The sequence below is a fragment of the Pelodiscus sinensis genome, chromosome 12 (genome assembly GCF_052426305.1).
Source record: "Pelodiscus sinensis isolate ZL-2025 chromosome 12, ASM5242630v1, whole genome shotgun sequence".
In the NCBI taxonomy this organism is placed as follows: domain Eukaryota; kingdom Metazoa; phylum Chordata; order Testudines; family Trionychidae; genus Pelodiscus; species Pelodiscus sinensis.
This window is the reverse complement of record NC_143063.1, coordinates 38,540,288-38,559,907: the sequence shown is the minus strand read 5'-3', so window position 1 is coordinate 38,559,907 and position 19,620 is coordinate 38,540,288. Positions and strand designations below refer to the sequence as shown.

The following is a 19,620-nucleotide window of genomic DNA, read 5'->3' as shown; positions in this document are numbered from 1 at the left end:
ACAGGAGCCCAGTAGGGCTAGTCGAGTAGTCGATGGAAATTCCATCGACTACTCAACTAATAAATTACTCAATATTTAACTTCCTTCATTTATACAGGTTGAACCTCTCTAGTCCGGCAACCTCCGTAGTCTGGCATGATTTTTGTTAGCTAGATGTCCACTTTTCATGAGTGTGGCCAAGTTTCCCGTGGTCCCATAAAGTTTGTTTACAGCCATCAATCCTGGCTCTCAGTGTCCTGTGCTGTTATTTAGCTCTAACTTACCCCTAAATATCTTCTAAGAGCCCAGTAAGCAGTGGAAGTGTTGATAATGCTGCTAGACAATATTGAGCTCCTGTGGTTCAGCAAATTATCTGGTTTGGCACAAGTCAGGTCCCAAGTGCACTGGACTAGAGAGGTTCAACCTGTACGTAAGAAATCCTATGATTATAGTTGAGGCGCATTCTTAGATAAAAAGCTGTGCAGTTAATACTGATGGTTTTCTGTTAAAACACTAGTAGAAGTGGGTATTAGATAGAGAGGATTTTTGCAGCTATATTTTAAAGGATTGCCTGAAAATACATATTCATGTGTCTTACCATTTCACTTCAAATAATATGGGAGAAAGAAAAAAAAAGTTTGAAGAACAAAAATAAAGAAGATTCTGAAAAGGGAACAGAACAAAAACTATTGTTTTACATCATTAGAATATAAAAATACCCGATGCAATTGCATTCACAAAAATGTATTCATAAATGCATGAAGTAGGCCAAAATTTGCTTTGGTGGGTCTAACTTGTCCATTCTAGTGCACATACCCACATTCAGGGTGCAAATGCAGTAAAGATGAATACAAACTAGTCATGCAATTGTGTCAGCAGTTATTTTGAAAATCAGACCCTCATATCTAACTCTGATGTTCTTAAATACACTGACACTGCTCATTGCCTACTTCCATATTGGCATTCAATACTCCGAAAAACACATAACAGTCATCAAATATTCTCGTGAACCTTAGAAATTATTTGTGCTATATCCCTTTGCCTTGAGTTCCTTACTCTCTCTGTTGGATTTGTTTTCAACTAAAGAACTTACAGGGAAACAAGTGATGGAAAAGGGAAATTCTGAATCAATATATAATATATTCTTTTCGCTATCCCTTCCAGATGCCCACTATAATATCAGATTGTTGTATGTGAAGACTATAGGTCCTACCAAACATGATTCATACTGATGGTTCAAGCTAGAGCTCTGCAAACCAGGCTCCAGAGTGATCATACTTTGTAGCTCTTTATTATACGTAAATATGGATGCAATTTGCTTCTACTCTACCTCTTCTTCTGTTTTTCTTCCACAGGCTAAATGCAAGTTCTTAGAGGATTGGTCTGAGTATGTAAATTAAGGAGTATGTGTGTAAGATGGACAATGGCCATCCCTGAAAGGGAAATTCATGCATGAGACATCAAAAATTAGTGTCCTGGGTTCTTGCTTAGTTGGCTTAACAAGTTTAATGCCTTGGATAGCCATTCTGACAAGAATAGGCATGATTTTCTTGTCAAGAGCAAAGTAGCTTGTGTGTGATTGCTGAGAAAACAGCAGTACATTACACATTGCTGTGGAAACGGCAAACATGTAATTAATTTAAACATCCTGCCAAATTGATGCACACAAAGATTGAAAATGGCAGTGGTAAAAGTCACTCACACTTATACATGTCACCCAAAGGTGGGACTTGGATATGCTCATGATTTGAAAAATGAATACTGCAGCTATATGGCAAGAAATCACAGGGATTTATACATATCACTGAGTTCCCTATGAAATACCTTGTGATAATTAGACAAAAGTTATTCAATGATCTCAGAGAGGAATGCTTGAAAATTAGTATCACACTACTGTACTAATTACTGAGCAAACCCCAAATATTCAAGCTCAGTAAAAGGCAATGTATGGGCAAAATTGAGTCATTATAATTCAACAAGCTATGAAGAGAAGAATTTGTAGTGGTCAGGATTCAAAGGACCATTTTCTCAGACTTTTAAAAATGATTTTAGGTTTTAGCTTGAAATATCAAACAGTCCTGCTGAACCAGAATTATTCTACTTCTATCTCTTTCTGCCTTCTTCTGTCAGAAAGCTACAGAGCATGCAATTGCAGTGCACAGCTAACCATATAATTGATAACTCCCTAGTCTATTCACTGTGGGAATCTGTCAGTTAAAGTCTAAAGACACATAACACACACTATGAAAATGAACTTACATAAGTCTTCCTGTGAATTGAATGCAGCCAACATTTTGATGTTTAATTGGCTGGGTCCAGTTTACTAGTACACACATGTATTTCAGCAATGGCATACTGTACTCTGGCTCTTTCTGACAGATCTATTTAGTCAAAAGGTGGTGTATTTTCCCAAGGCAATTGCTCAGACTCATGCTTTCCAAAGTCAAAGTGATTCAAACTTTGCTTATTCACGTTTTGCAGACACACACAAGCAAGACTGTTTGAAAGCAAATGAAAAATCCATAGATCAATGTGCAGAGCCTTTCCTATGCAGTAGCACGGATGGACCCTATTTCAAAGGGTGCGGGTTGTCAGTGGTAGTTACTGCCAGCATCTTTTTAAATATACAGCTCTTAATGTAATGCAGGTCTTTGAGATAATGAAGGATGTGCAGCAACAATATTATCTACCAAGCAAATACACACACACACACACACACCTGAACTTGTTAAATTCACATACATAAACACTTGTGCATAGGCTAAAGATTATCTATACATTAATAGGGAACAGCTGGCTACCTTCATAGGGAAAAGTACACTGTAGAAGAGAGCATGCATGGCTCAATGGTTCTGTTAGCAAGAGTATGAGAGCCAGGTTGCTGCTACTGACTTGCTGTATAACCTTGGGCAAGACACTTAAATTCTGAGCCTTGGTTTCCCCATCTATAAAATGATGATAGCAGTCCTTTTGTCATGATCTCCAGTAATAGATAGCTGTAGAAGTATCTTCTTGACTGGTAGAATGGGCTCGAGTGCTTCTGAAGCAAAACCAAACTAGTTGCTCATAGCAAGCTTAAGTACAGAATTGTATCCTTTTGGACAATTTCAGGACAAACATTGCTTTCTGTTTTCCTCCTCAAAAGTGGAACTTTCAGAGGTTTGTTCCAAGTAATTACTCAAAGTAAGCTGATGCAGCCTTTCATGCCTTAATAGCCTATGTGGGTCAGTCGAAGAAGAATCTAGCTTGGGGACAAGCTTACTCTGCAAAAGGAAGCCATATCAACATTGGTGACTGGTAACACCCAATTCTCACAGGGAGTATAGTTCAGAAATAAGATCTCTCGGAGCATGATTGGGTGGGGAGAGGGAGAAAACCAAATCACCACCTAACACTTCACCCTGCCATTGCATGGGACTTTTTCCTGCTGTAGATGATAGTGTCGAATTTTCCTAACAATCTCCATCAGCCCATAGGTCTCCTTGCCTTTGTCCTTTCAGGGCGGCAAGGAGTTGGCATCAGGGCACACGTGGACCTCTAGCATCTCAGGTAAGAAGAGAAGAATGGCTGGATACATGCTTCTTTCAGACTCTATCCCTACAGTCTTTCTGTGCCTTCAAGCCCTTCCCCTGAAAGAAGATAATAACAGGGGTCCAATGGTATCCAGAGTGAGTAGAACTAGTCATCATCTCTTTAGACTGAATGCAATTCAAATGTACAGGACCCATTTGAGCTTCTCCCTTGGTTGTTTCTCCCTTGTCTTTTCCATTTGTTCCTGTTTCTGCTCCTGCTGTTCAAAAGCATAGGCTGATCCAGTAGCACTAAAATGGTTTAAGTGGTGTTACAACCTCTCTCTGACAAGACTAGCATGCAACTTCTTAGTCACAGATTGGTGGAATTTCAGGCCGGCAGAAACAGGGCACTAAAGTTACTTTCATGGAGATGACCAGGACCTTTTTGGGATCTGTGAAGTTCAGTTTGGGTATGTCTACATTTGCAGCCTACTTCAGAATAGGGCTGGAAATGTAGACATTCAGAATTGCAAATCAAGCCCGGGATTTAAATATCCCGTACTTGATTTGCATCTTCCAGGCCGGGCACCATTTTTTGAAATTTACAAGCCCGGAATAACTGCCCGCATCTATACGCGGCAGTGAAACGGGCATTTGAAATAAAGCCCTATTTCAAGCTACCTGTTAAACCTCATTGCAGGAGGAATAACAGGTAGTTTGAAATAGGGCTTTATTTCGAACGCCTGTTTCACTGCCGCATGTAGACGCGGGCAGTTATTCCGGGCTTGTAAATTTCAAAAAATGGCACCCGGCCGGGAAGATGCAAATCAAGCATGGGATATTTAAATCCCGGGCTTGATTTGCAATTCCAAATGCCTACATTTGCAGCCCTATTCCAAAATAGGCTGCAAGTGTAGACATATCCTCTAATTATCAACAGAGCCCCGGGGGGAGGGGGGGGGAATTGCTATTCAGTGAAAGCCAAGACAAATTTTAGAATCCTCCAAAGATGTACTCGACTACTGAGATATTAAGGAATGTTTGGTACATATGCCATCTTTATCTAATTTGTATTATTTATGTGAGGATTGGGAAATGGTGCCATTCATTGATATTTCAACTGATCAGCGGTGAAAATAAGCAGATATACCCAGGTGCTGGCAAAAGCCAGCAAGGAGTTATTTAAAGAGCTGGCAGGGATCCAGGTTGCAAAAGGACAGTAACTGTAAGACATTTTAAGTTACTTTCACTGCTGCAACCAATCAAAACAAACTGTAGTTATGTATCTTCCCCTGGATCTGCTAATATAGGAGATTATCATGAGCAAATGACGTTTTACTCTTTCCACAGTAATAGTTCTAAAGCAGATACAGTGTGTGTTGGAAAGAACTCCCTATGTTTATTGATGTGACACAGCAGACACTCATATTTCATTATCTGGTTTGGGAGTTGGTTATTCCAATTAAATCTTTTATTCCTGTGTATTTAATAGTATTTCAGTGAACCCCTCAGAAATTTCAAATAAACTGGTTCACTGCAAATTCATTTTGCTAGCTAGTTGATTTCTTTTTGGGGGTTTAATTTAATTTGATTTTCTGGTAACAGTTGCTGTATGAGAATGTAAAAACCAGGGTGTTTCTGCACAAAAACTATGACTTGGAAGAGGATAGAGCTATTCAGGACACTACACCTGATGCTTCACGTTTGCCTCTAAAAAATATACTTGAAAAAAGCAAGTTATAACCAAGATAATTTCTTAGGCTACATCTAGACTGCACGCCTTTTTCGACAGAGGCTTTGTCAACGGTTACAGTCGACAAAGCCTCTGTCAAAAAAGAGTGTCTAGACTACGATCAATATTGTCGAAAAAGCAAGCTGCTTTTTTGAAAGAGAGTCTAGATGCTTTCTTTCGAAACAGCACAGTTTCCATGCAATAGCGCCTTTTTTTTTAAACAGTGCTTTTGAAAGAAGACGTTATTTCTCGTAAAATGAGGTTTACCGCTGTCGACAAAACTGCCGCATTCTGTCGACTTACTGTCAACAGAACACAGCAATAGTGTAGATGCAGGTATAGTTTTGTCAACAAAAGCCAACTTTTGCCAAAAAAACCCTGTAGTCTAGACACACCCTTAATAACCAGAAAGACACAAAAGGAAATAAAAAGAGGAAAGCACCATTCAATCTATTCAGAGTTACTTTCAATAATTGGAATTTTTAGGGGCATAAGATTCATAAATCTGTTTCAAAGCATAAGCACTATTTGAACTTTGCTGCAAAGAATCTAGACCAGTTCCCTCCCCCCCCCCAAAAAAAAACTATATTTCCACTCAAAAGTATGCAAAGCCCCCACTGTGTGACATATTTTCTAAACCACGGCTGAATGTTCAGAGTTCCCAGCTTTCATTTACAAAGTAGGAGGTAAAGAAAAAAATCACTGCTGTTGGTATACCCTCGAGAGAGGGTAGAATAGCAAAATAAAACCATTGTTTTTTGTTTCTCACTGATATAAGTGTGAATGTTTTAAGAGAGTGTCTTTCACACTAGACAGAACATTATTTCTGTAGGCTAATTTTTAGTAGCTACTTTTGTGTTGAAACCTCTAAGGCGCCACAAAGATATTTCCAGAACAATTTTATTTTTCTTTCTTTTATCACCTTACTATTCTTTTTCCCAGCTGCATCCACAGGGGAATGGAAATACCCAATTGCAAATGTGACAGCGCTGACTTCTGCAAAGTAGCTTAATTACTCATTACGAGATTCCATCAACAGAAGCTCCGGTCTGTGGTTTTGTAATAAGTGCAGTTATCTTTCCTTGGATTTTCATTCCTTCACAAAGGAGGATGTGGCATTGCTTTTTATATCCACCTTTTCAATGGAGAGGAATGAGACGATTTTAATGCATGAATTTGATGTCATTAACAATACTGACAGCTGTTAAATCCCAGAGGAAACAACAGCTGCGTCCCAAATGCACAAACAAACAACAAAACAACCCAACATTCTTCAGTGCATTTCACTCAAGAGATACTTATGAATCAATTAAATGTTTCCCTGCCCTACCTACAGTTTTTGCCAGTTATTCAGCTATTGAATCAGTAGCCCCAACTGTTAATAAAATGACAGCACTTTCAGCCTAATACACGTAAGTTCAGAGAACAGACTTGTTAAATTTGCCATTAATTAAAATTAAGATTGTATTGTGTTTCCACTGAATCACAAGGTGTAATGAGCTAAAGTAAAATAAAATAATAAAACAGAACTGCAGTTGACCCTGGGGTCCTGGAAAAGAGTATGGTTGAACCTAAAAGGATGGTAAAAAATAAATTTAAAATGGATTCTGCATTAGGAACAGAAAACAACATATAGCACATGATGCAACTCTGATACTTTATAACATTTACCATTTCATTTAACTGAAATATTTAGCCAATGACAATAAATTTGCTTCTCTTCTGTGTTTTTCACTAGAAGGCCCTTTTATGGATCTAGAATTAGCAGGATTTTTTTTAATGGATCCACTTTTCCATTGACTATCATTCTCTCCAGTTCATTTCCTTCGTGTTACTATTGAAATCAATTGATGACATATTAAAGATAAAAGCGATCTTTGATTAAAATACACCTTCATTATCTGTAGCCCTAATGTAACAGATAAGCCTACTAAAATTTCCCTTGGAACGTTTCCATTCATTTAGAATGCTTGTCTTTAAGCAGATGTCTAAAGTATTCCACAATGGGAACAGAAAGAATAGGATCTGTTTAGTTTAGAAAAAAAAAAGACTGAGCGGGGACACAGTAGCAGTTTTCAAGTATCTAAAAGGGTGGTACAAGAAGGAGAGAGAGAAACATTGTTCTCCTTGTCATCTGATGATAGGACAAGAAGCAATGGGCTTAAACTGCAGCAAGGGAGGTTTAGATTGGACATTAGGAAAAACTTCCTGTCAGGGTGGTTAAACACTGGAATAAATTGCCTAAGGAGGTTGTGGAATCTCCATCACTGGAGATTTTTAGAGTAGGTTAGATAGACATCTATGAGGGATAATCTACCTGGTACTCGGTCCTGCCATAAGGGCAGGGGACTGGTCTTGATGACCTCTCGATGTCACTGCCAGTTCTAGTATTCTATGATTCTGTGAAAAATATGTATGTCTTGAATGATTAAATCAGCCAGTTAAGTAAATCTGGAATTGATGAGGCACACAAATACTAAACATACTGCATGTGACTTTTTTCCACAATCAGACTCCAAAAAAGGGACAAAGATAGAATGCATTCTCTCTCTAGCACTAATTCATTGCAAACAGAGATCAACTTGTCCAAAAATTCATATAAAACAGAGCAATACTTGTTAGCAAAACAGGGCATGTCGAAATGTTGATTCTTTACCTGCTACAGAATCAAACAGTGAAGAAGTATGTATCTGCATCGTTTTGGAAAAAGTTTCCTAACTTTGGTCAATAAACTAGGACTAGCAAGGCTCACACTAGCACTCAAAATAACTGCGCACACAGCACTTTGAAGTTGCAACCTGGGCTCTGAAGCCTTGGGCTCTCCTCCATAGGCTTTAGAGCCTTAGTATCTGCCTGTGCCACAACATCAAAGTGCTGTCTACACAGCTATTTGTAGAGGGCTAGCATGAGTCCCATTAGCCTAACCTTAAGCCCTGGCTAGGAGGCTTACTCCGAAATTCTGTTATATCCAGTAAGCCTTTGGATACTACAGTGCCACAATGTCACTACATGTAAAAATGAATGTATACTTGGGCAGTAAGGCCCCAAGCCAAGAAAATACCTAACTGCGTACAGTATATTGAAACTTGTATAATCCCATCAAAAGTGCATGCTTCAAGTTACATAGTGGTTTTCTGAGTTGGGGACATAAGCTTTTATGCATGAAGTTCACAACAGTGAGAGAAATATGCTTAAAAAAGAGTTACAGTTTTTGTCAGTTTTCCATGTGCTAAGGTGTATCTGCCAAATCATTTTGCTAGTTTACAGATTGCTTTAGGTACACGTACAAACCAAACATTTCACTAGCAGCCTTTCATCTTTTATCGTTCTCTATAAACCATACTTTACAATCAGTCAAAATGTAACATACAAACTGTACAGTTGAGTGGTTTCTTAGTCCTCAGTGTACTTGAAACTGATGTGACAAAGGCTAATAAAGAACATCTGGTTTCTACATGTGATCAGCTGAAAAATACACATTTTTACATTTATGGGGATGGTGACAGGGCGGATGTGCCCCGCACTGAAGAGGGGGAAGGAGGTGGACTAAGATTCTGTGGGCGGAGGAAGTCCCGCCCTTCTTCCCAGACTGGGCATGCTCCAAGTGCTGGAGCTGCATAAAAGCCAATGGAGCAGCTCAGTCTGGGCAGACTGCCAGTAGGGAAGAAGCTCAGGCCAGAGTTCCCAACCAGTCCTGGCAGCCACCACCACCCCATGAGCTGCAGCTCCAGCAGCAGCCGCTGCAGTCGCAGCAGCTCTGGCAGCAGCAATCGCAGTCACCACAGCCTCAGTGACCGCCCTGACCAGGGAGACTATCTTCATGAGTTGTACCCATCAAGCAACGCCCCAAGAAGGGGATGACGTTAGGGACGGCAGGAAGTAACCAGGGCGAAGGGTTTTCCCTCCCGGGAGCTCAGTGCGTTTTGGCGGGAAGCCCCACTGAGCTGGCAGTGAAAGCATACACTGCCAACAGGGCCCTGGGTTGGGACCCAGTGGAGCGGGAGGGCCCAGGTCCCCCTAACTCCCTACCCTATAGCGCTCATCTCCCTAAAAGCCGGGGGAGACTTACCAGGGCCTTAGGCATTCAGGCCAGAGAGCCTTCCGGAAAGAGACAACTGTGTTTGGGACTAGGCCTGCAGAGCCATATTCTCCTTGAAAGAGAGGACAGTTCTTTTTGGACTAGGCCTATAGGGTTGTATTTACCCTAAAAGAGGGAACAGCACTTTTTGGACTAGCTCTATATGGCCGTATTTATCCTAAAAAGGAGAATTCATATTTTGAGACCCTACGGTCCTTGTAAAAAGGGACATCGACCTTGCCTTTGAGCCTCCCCCCTCTCTCTCCCCCCGCAGCCATTGTGGGGGTCTGGACCCCCACAGGGACACAAAACTACTGTTATCCACCAAAGCCAGACATTCATCTCAGTTTTTGAAGTATATGTTTTGGGTTTTCAAATAGGTTCAGCTTAGTGCCAAAATCCATGACATCAGATTTGTACACAGCATTTGCATCATCTTTGGCTTCTTTTTGAAGGAATACCACCATCTTCACATGTTTAAGAATGAAAGTCTGCTTCTGGGGATACTACTTTTTGAGAACTTCAGTTTACAAGTTATCAGTGTTTTTGTCCCAAAGCCATCCTGAGAGATACTTTATATATTCATGTATGAAGTTAAAAGTACTTCTCAGAAGATGACAAAGAATGCATATCGGATTCTTATTTTTTGCCTGTTTCCAACCAATTAAAATGTTTTGAATATCATTATATGTACAGCAGACAATAAATATTTCTACTGACAAAGACACATCCTTGGGTAAGATACAGGTGAATATAGGGAAGTTGGGAGACTTCCAGTTGTGTAGACAGCTGTTTAATTGCTTCAGCCAGGGGGTCCTGTAGGATCCACAGCTGCTTCTGGATGTTCATGCTGTAGATGTACCCCCAAATAATCTCTTCCATAAGTGTTTGGTACGAAGGTTATCTTTTCTTTGAGATGAAGGCCTTGCCTCTGTTGGCCATACTTTTGTCATATCCAAAGTGAATTGCTGAAATGTACACTATAGCAGATTATCTTAGTAAATTACATGGAAATGTCAGATGCTTACAGGAAACCCTCGCGTTACCACGGCCTGAGTTGCGATCCCCCACTCTTATGACCATTTTTGTAAGTGTGGAAGGGTCCGAAAACCCCCGACTTATGTCCTTTGCTCTCATTTACGACGGTGCATGGCGCCTATCGTAAATGTGGGTTTGAGTTACGATGTCCCTGTCCTGCAATGCTTCCCCATCGCAAGTTGGGGGCCACCTGTATTTTTAAGCAGTATTTTGAATCCAGTTCCTCAAAGACTTCCTAGTTTGTTTCCTGGTGTAATGCAAAGAGTTGGATTAGATCTGAAAAATGCTTAATGATTTGGAGAATAGAGATTTTATAGTCCTGTTTTCAGTGTGCTCAAATATTGAAGAGGACCCTACCTAGATTTTCATGTCTGAGGATAGGACTTTCTCATGACAAAGACCCTTGCTCTGAAATTTGCTTCCTTGTGGTCTGATTAGATCACAGATCATGCCTTTTTCCTCAATGATACTATTAATAACAATCAGAAGTCCCATGTTTCCATTGAACTTACGTTGAAAAGACTAAAAGAATTTATAGAACCACAAAGAAATAATTAACAATTGAGAGGTTTTTGCAATGTCTGATTCATGTTCAAATTAGCCTCGTTCTCTCGCCATCACATCTTCTCTACAGCCCTAAGGAGCCGTAAAGAATAACTGGAAGTGCACATGCGTACAGTTGATTTTTGATATTCTGGTCTTTCAAAAGACTAATTGTCAACTTCAGTTCATCACCAGCAAAGTATCAAAATCATGGAGGAAACAAATATTATCCAAGAGCAGCGATGAGGAAACTTCAAAAGCTTCTGCAATTTCATTGTAATGAGAATTTAAAGTTTACCCAAAGTGCCAGCTCTTGGCTTTATACACCTGGACTGGAAATCTTTCTTATATGACATAATTTCTCATGACATCTCTGATACCCCTTTCTTCCTATTGGGATGGAAAGATTACAAGAACCTTTCTTGCTGAATTTCAGCGCTTCAATTTCTAGTCCTTGCTAGAACTAAATAGTGAAAGGACACCCATGCATGAAAAATATTAGAGAAATGAAACTTAGTCAAACTTTTTGCACCTCACCAATGATTTGATTTGGAATTTTTCATGTCTGTCCATATTAAAACAATTTACTCCTCATTACCGAGGAATAAAGATCACAGTATATAATAAGAGTACTTGAATTATAGTGTAGTTACATTGCAATTAAAGTATAATTGCACTGTGGCTTTGTTTTTCAAAATGTAATTACAACTAATTCATATAATCAGAAGGCTCACTACATGACTGATCACTGTGTTCAGTTCTAGGCATCTTATTACCAGAAAGATGAAGACAGATTAAAGGCAGTTCTGAGACAAGCAGCAAAATTGAATAACAGAGATGATGGGGTAATAGATATAAGGAAAGATTCAAAAATCCAAATATGAATTGTTTAGAAAAGATTATATTATAGCCATTTACAAATATTTCAAGAGTATAAGCATCAAGGATAGAAGGGAATTATTTGAGATGACTGCAACAAAATCTTTTTTGTAATATTCAGACTTGGATGAATGACAAACAGGAATAAACACAAGTATCCTGGAAGCTCATCTGAAGAAGTGGATTTTGCCCACAAAAGCTCACGATACTATATATATTTTTGTCGCTCTCTAAGGTGCCACAGGACTACTCATTGTTTTTAAAGTTACAGACTAGTATGGCTATCCCTCTGAGACATTTCAGGAATGTCTGTATTTACATTTACAAACATGTTTGTTAACTAGAGTTCATAGACTGTGAGTCTGGAAGAGACAATTGTGATCATCTGGTCTGATCTCCTGTAGAACACAAGATACAGGACTTCCCTGAATAAATTTCTCTTTGAACTAAAGCATATCTTTTAGAAAAAAAATCCCATCTTGATTTTAAGTTTTCCAGTAATAGAGGATCCACTACAACTCTTGACAAATTATCTTCACGGCTAAATATTTGGCCTTATTTCTATTCCAAATTCATCTCCGTTCAATATCCAGCCATTAGATTTCATCATATCTTTATCTACTAGTTTATATTCCAAGCTTTTTCCTTCATATAGATATTTATGGACTATGACAGGTGGGCAATGATTTTTTGACCAGGGGCCACTTCAGAAATTTTCTAAGTGGCCCAGGACACCCCGGAAGGGGTGGGACCTCAGGCAGAAGGGATGGGACACTTCTGTGCTTCCCCGCCCATAGATCCTGATTGGTCTGTGAGTGGGGTAGTGAATGAAATCTTTTTCCCTGCCTCCCTAGACAGAACTGTTAGAGCCTGGGGCCAGGGAGAACACGAGAAATCTGCCCCCACCCTGAAAGAGAGTGCAGTTGGTGGTTGACTCTAAGTGCCGGAGACTTCACGCGCTCCCCCCATCACTGGGCTAATCAGGGTTTGGGGGTGAGGGGAGAATGCAAAGTCTCCTCCTGCCCTGCCCCAATCCTGCAAGCGCCACGTACTCCTTGCAGGGCAGAGGCAGGGTGGGAGGAGACTTTGCATGCTTCCTACTGCCCTCTGCCCCAATTGGCCTGGGGCAGGGGCAGCGTAAAGTCTCTTGCTCCCAGCCCTCTAGTGCGCAGCACTTAAAGTCAACTGCCAGGGTTGACTCTAAGCACTGCACGCTCCCCCATTCCTAGGTCCTGATTGGCTTGAGTGGCCAGATCCATGGTCCAGATCAACCCATTTGGCGGCCTGGATCCAGCTTGCGGAGGCCCTTTTGCCCATCCCTGGACTATGATCTTGTCAACCCTAAACCTTGTCTTTGTTAAATTGAACAGATTAAACTCCTTGAGTACATTCTCACTAAGGTACATTTTCCAATAGTTTAGTCATTCTTGTGGGTTTTCTCCGAATCCTCTCCAGTGTTTCAACGTCTTTTGTTTATTGAATGACGGATGCCAGAATTGGAATTACAGTAGTGGGTATATCAGTGCCAAATACACAAGTAAAATAACCTCCTTACTCCTATTTGAGATTCCCCTCTCTAGACATCTACTTTATTAACTGGCACTCCCTTCATTCAAATGCTCTTTAGAGATGTGAGAGTTAAACGATTAAAAAACTTTCGAAGAGAAATGGTGGGAACATAGTTTGAAACATGTACTTCTGTAGAGGACACAGAATGCACACTGCATGGAACTATTCTGTATTGGCAAAGGAATGACTAGATGAGTGGATAGTTCTTTTTCAGACCTGTAAGAAGGTTTTGATTATAAAAACACACTTATATGTGTTTCATTGGTATTAACAGCAGCTCACGCAGCTATAACACCCTCTGAAAGCTGGACAGTCAAGCACTTTTTAAAGATACAGTTTAGGTGTCCAAATCCAAATTAATTTTGGACAGCAAAATCGACTGTGTCCTCTAAGACAAGAAATAGAAAGGTATTACACATTAAAATAAATTTGTATTAGAAAGGCAAGTTCTTTGATTTGGCAGTTTTGAAATAAAAGTATTCAAACCGATTCTAAAATTTAGAAGGGCCCACCCAATTTAAAGGCTGGTGATCACAAGGTTTTCTTTTTTTTTTTAAACTGTGGTCCTGTAATACATATTTTTGGGCTATTTTACAACTGTGCAAAGAACCATAATACATACAATCAGGAGGGTGGATGGGGAGGCCTACTATGGCTTCTAGTAAAATGTGTTTTTCAAATTATTTTAAAACCATAAAATCTTTCCATAGAGAGTGCTTTAAAACTATAAATTAAATATAGAGCATCTATGAACTGTATCGTTTTTTACTGTAAGTATATATTTCCATGGGGGTTTAATACCATCTTTTTGTCTAGTTATACTAGCTAATAATGCAGTGAATTTGCAGTAATAGAGTAAATGTTATTTTGATGACATTATCTGATTAAATGAAAGATGACATTAAAAAGAACTGTTTAAATAAAGAAAAGAAACCTCAAAAAAGCAAGTGTGGTTGACTAGTAAGTCAGCTAGTCCAAATCTTAAAAAAGACACAATGGTAATTCACTCATCAAATGACTACTGATGAATTGGAAAAAAATAAAGGTCAAATAATATTTGAGCTTTAAAAAAAGGTATTTTAGTGAGGAAAATAGGGTTTTAGAACTGGTGTATTTGTTAATGATTTGACATGGAGAATCAATGCATACAAAAAAGATTTATACAACAATGAACATATGTAAAAGTATAATAAGTGAAACTAGAGCGAGCTTTGAGAACTGAAATAAAATTTGCTGGTACAGTCACAATAAAGAAAACAGAACTGTGGAACAAACTCAAGTAAGGTGGAAGCATTAGTCATCTTCCTTACCATGCAATTTTTTTTCTTTTTTGGAAATGGATACAATGATGAGAATTCCACCCACACAAATATATGATGCTGCATTGAATACAAGAAAAATAATAGTAACTGAGCTATAATTATTGGGGGGAGGGGGGGGGGTTCTTCCTTATATGGCTAAAGAAGTTGTAAAATAAAGTCATTTTATGAGCTACACGTTCACATACATAAATCAAGTGACTGTTTGAAAATCCCTTGACTTAAGCTCTCAGAGATAGAATCTATCTAAAGAAACATTCCTGAGTAACGTGACTGTGTTATGAATTACAAAGCCTTCACAGGAAAGAAGATACAAGATTAAAGGTGTGCAGTACTTGGGCTCCATCATTCTTACAGACAAAACATTAGCCATACCACCTCAGCCAAAAAGAGCAGTGACATCTCTATTCTCTATACACTAAACCCTGAGAACTGACAAGTTCAGGGAAGATAAGCGCCATATTCCAGACCATGCAGGCTACTACAAAATCACTGGTGATACCACATTGTTTTTACTTGTGACCTCAAAAAGACATCTTCAAATGCTATGCACTTTATAAATGACACATAGGTTAATGTTCTTACATTTCTTCCCTCACAAAATCAGGTAGGGATTATTTGTTGACTAGCATCTTATTATAACTGTGGATCACACATCTTTAAGTACACCAGATTCACAGATTTTGACTCACGTTGTGACGTATTTCCGATTGCAGATATCAAAATATACCCATCAAAACCACTGGAACTAACTATAATGTAAGGTACAATATAAAGGGCACAGAATCTAACCGCTGGTAAATCAATTTGCACACATCATACACTCCATGCCTCAAATACAAATAAAAAAAACCCTCAGTTAATGAAATGACAAGTCCATAGAAACTTCACAATCCAGAAGAACATGCACATTCAAAACACCCTTTGGGCAAAAGCCTCTGTAAATTGATATACCGTGCAACATATTCATAAGGACAACAAACTCAGGAGGATCTTTTAGAGCAATGGAAGAAGCAATTTCCAGAGCTAAGGACCAGAACTAAGTACATCCTGCTACCATACCTGCAGCAACCGACTCTCAATTTAAAAGATAACATTTACAAACTATTGCCTCATAGTGCATTCTGAGACAAAAGAACTGCAGAATCTCAAATGTTACTGGAAGGTAATTAGTAGTAAATGCTGACTTATTTCTACTACAGTTTTACAAAGGAGTGAGCAATAATTTTTTACAAGGGGGCCAACTTCATACATTTTTTAAGTGACCCTGAGTGCCCTGGAAGGGGCAGGGCTTCAAACGGAAGGGACAGGGACAGAAGACTAAATGGCCTGGGGGTGGGGGAGGACATGAAGTCTCCCCCCCTCCTCCCCGCCCTTCCCCCTGTCCCCAGCACCTAGAGAGAATCGCCAGCTGTTTTAAAACAGCTGGTGGTTCCCTCTAGGCTCCGCAGCAGGAGGAGACTTTGTGTGCTTCCTCTGCCTCCAGCCAATCAGGACCTGGAGGTGGGGGGAGCATGCTAAGTCCCTCGTCCTCTGCCCCCACATGGTGGCTAGAGAGAATTGCAGGCTGTTGTTTTAAAACAGCTGGCGGTTCTCTCTGAGACCGGCACTCCTAACACGGGTTAAGCACACATATACTATGTACTTTTGCTACTCCCTGAAACAAATTTCTTTGGAAGAGGAAGGGTGTATCTAGATTATAAAGTTTTTTTTTTTAAAAAAAAGTGGCCTTTTTTGGAAAAAACTTCACCTGTGTCTAGACTGCCATCGCATTCTTTCAAAATTAAATCGAAAGAACGCAGCGGTTTTTTCAATATTGGTAAACCTACTTTACCAAGGTGTTCTTGAATGCAAATAGAGCTTTTTCTTAAGTCTGCCTGGCTTAAAAAAAAATACCAGACACACTTGATCTCAGTTGGGGGGGCGGGACTGGCCGGGAGAGGAGCGGGACTAGCTGGGAGGAGGCTGGGAGAGCGAGGCTAGCTGGGGAATATCGGGGGTGGGGGAGGGAGAACCGATCGGCAGGAAGCGAGGCTGGCCAGGAGGGAGGAGGGGGAAGCAGGGCTGGCGGGGAGAAGATCAGGGGGAGTAGGGCTGGATGTGAGGAGAGAGGGAGGAGAGAATTGGCCGGCAGGGAGCAGGGCTGGCCGGGGGAGACCAGCCAGCAGGGCTGGCTGGGAGGAAGTAGAGGGGAGAGAATTGGCTGGCAGAGAGTGGGGCTGGCCGTGAGGAGGTTGGAGGGAGAGAATAGGCCGGCAGGGAGTGGGGCTGGCCCGGGCGCATGCAGATCCCGTGGTGCTGCCCGTCCTGCGCACGGCCCCGGCACAGCGCATGAGCGAGTCCAGCCCCGGGGATTCCATCCTGCCCCATCCCCTCCTCTCTATGCGTAGTTGCGTACTGCCTGGCTGGTAGACACGCACACACAGTGTGACTCACACAGTGTGAGCGTGTCCACCAGTCAGGCAGTACGCAACTACGTACTGATACTCGTGATAATAAAACGTACTTAATTAGAAAATACCGGACATTTATATGTCCGATATTTTCTCAATTTCTTTCCAGGACAGAAAGCTGACATACCGGACTCTCTGGTTCAAAACCGGACACCTTGCAACCCTAGCATCCAAATTGCCTGGGTGCTCTGTTTCGAAAAAGTGGGTCACTTTTTCAAAACCCTTGTGGCTGTCTAGACAATCTCTTTTGAAAGAGGCTTGAAGTCTAGAAGTACCCAAAGACGCATAACTAAGAAGACAGTAAGTGGGCTGAATAGGAAAGTAGGAACCTTTAAGAAGTGTCATTAGAGCATACACCTTGAAAATTTGGCTGTACTTCACTTAGACATTTAGAAGTTTTCCCAAACAAGATATAAGGGAGTATTTTAGATTAATGGAAATTGGATAAGTGAGCAATACAGATTTTCAGGAAGAAGCCACATAAGAACCTCCTGACAGGACACTAAGTTAAAAGCAATGAGGAAAGATTTTGGGAGCTAAAATGTCAATTCTTTTCATTGCCATACATGCTGAAAAACACAGAGACATTGATAACTAGGTCCAAATATTATTTGAGATGCTTGTGAGCTGCCTCTCAATTTTATAAAACTGCTTTTGAATTCTCCTTTAGTTTCTTATAGCCAGGGCCATTGAAGGAGGTGAGCTGCCCCAGGGCCTAGCCATTTAAAAGGACCCGGGGCTCCCAGACCTTTAAATTGCCATTGGGACCCAGCTCCATGTGGTCTGGGCAACACTGAGAGTTGGCTGTCCCTTGTCCCACCCCCTTCACTCGAGACCCTGCCCATTTCAGATGTTCCAGGGTCTGATGAAGTCTGTCACCAGCCCTTCTTATAGCCTTAGTATTTAGTATCCTTGGTATTTAGTTTCGTCTTCAGCAGAAAAATCCAATGGTCATATAGTTAGATCTTTGCTGATGAATGACGTACCCACATTCCACAGCAGCCCAGGAACACTCATCCGTCTGGTAGAGGCAGCGTGTGCCATAAAAATAACACATTCCATTCCTGATGGGGAGACTATTTGGACTGCAATATTCCACTCATATTCCCCATGGGACGAGCCATAGATATTACTGTGTTACTTCAGGAAGTCATACACCTTGCATGTCCTCCACATGGAGTTAAGCTGAGACTTGGCAAGGGGGATTAGAACAATAGAAATGTGTTCAGCTGTGAAATTAAAAGTAGTACAGCATGACACACCACATTATATGTTGGGGTGAGTCAAAAGCGATAATTAGGCTAAGCTGAAACACTAACACGATGATAATCAAATAGAAAATAATGATACTGAAAATGTTGGAACCAACTCTGTCATAGAAGTGTGAACATGTTACTGCAAATACCCTTAAAAAAGTTGGTGTTTGTCTGCTAATATCATGAAATGCTGTGAAATGAGCGCGCGCACGTGCACACGCACACACACACACACACACACACACTATCTCACAAATCTACACACAGGTTCACAGCAGAGCTATAAACACACAAAAGCATATAGATCTGCACATGTCCACATATATAGGCACATGTCTATGTATGTTAGGTTTTCTTCTCTGAAAAACTGCAATGAAGACACATTGACCAAAGGTGAACAAGAAAGTAACTAAAATTGGCCTGTGTTGGAAAATATATGTTTTGAAAGAGAGAACCTTTTCCCCTCACCCTCTCTCTCTCAAACATGAAATCGAAGTGTGTATCTGACTACCCACTACCTACCGTTATGTTCTGGGGAACAGCACACTGTGTTCTTTCCTTTAACTTTTTGCAGCTTGTCCTAGGTCATAATACAGTACTACAAGATTTTTTTTTAATTGCTAGTGTTTGGTCAGCAACATGATTATATATCCACTGCAAAGTAAATCAGCTTGAACATCGTCAGAGAGCAATGACCTGAAATGCTTATGAGCTCTAGCTTTGTTTTGGGCCTTTTTTTCTTTTTTACCATATTTAGCTTTTATAGAGCTCAAAATAGGTTTCCAATTTAGACTCTGGAGGAAGTAAAACTTGTTATAAATAGCAGGTAGGTGCACCATTCTTCTTTCTAGTGCTCAAGAGCCTAAATGAGGGGGTCAGACCAATTCCTTTATTGAGCAATGCAAAGGGTTACCTACCAGTTTCATTATGATAATAGGTTATCTGATCACAGACTATGCATGGTGGGCCCAGCAGAGTCCACACCCTCCTACATCACTGGTGGTATATATATTTTTTTTAATCCATTAACAGCTAGTTAACCCAGGAAGCCTGAGATTTCTTCTTTCAAGCATGAAAATTAACATTCTTCGAGCAACCACCAAGTTGGAGTAGTTGTGTTCAATGGAAGCTCAAGAAATCTCTCTAAGAAAGAAAAGGAAACATTTTTTCATGCCCTCATCGAAGATAACATTCAAAATCCTGGTGGCATCTTCCCTATACAGAAATGTAAAGGAGAATTTTTTTTAAAATGCATCTTGTAG

The 19,620-nt window shown here is 40.4% G+C and overlaps 1 protein-coding gene across 1 annotated transcript in view; it reads right to left on the bottom strand.

Moving 5' to 3' along the window:
* The window catches only part of WWOX (WW domain containing oxidoreductase), a 793,519-nt gene that overhangs the window by 177,111 nt on the left and 596,788 nt on the right, over positions 1 to 19,620 (bottom strand). The gene's annotated exons all lie outside the window — the stretch shown is intronic.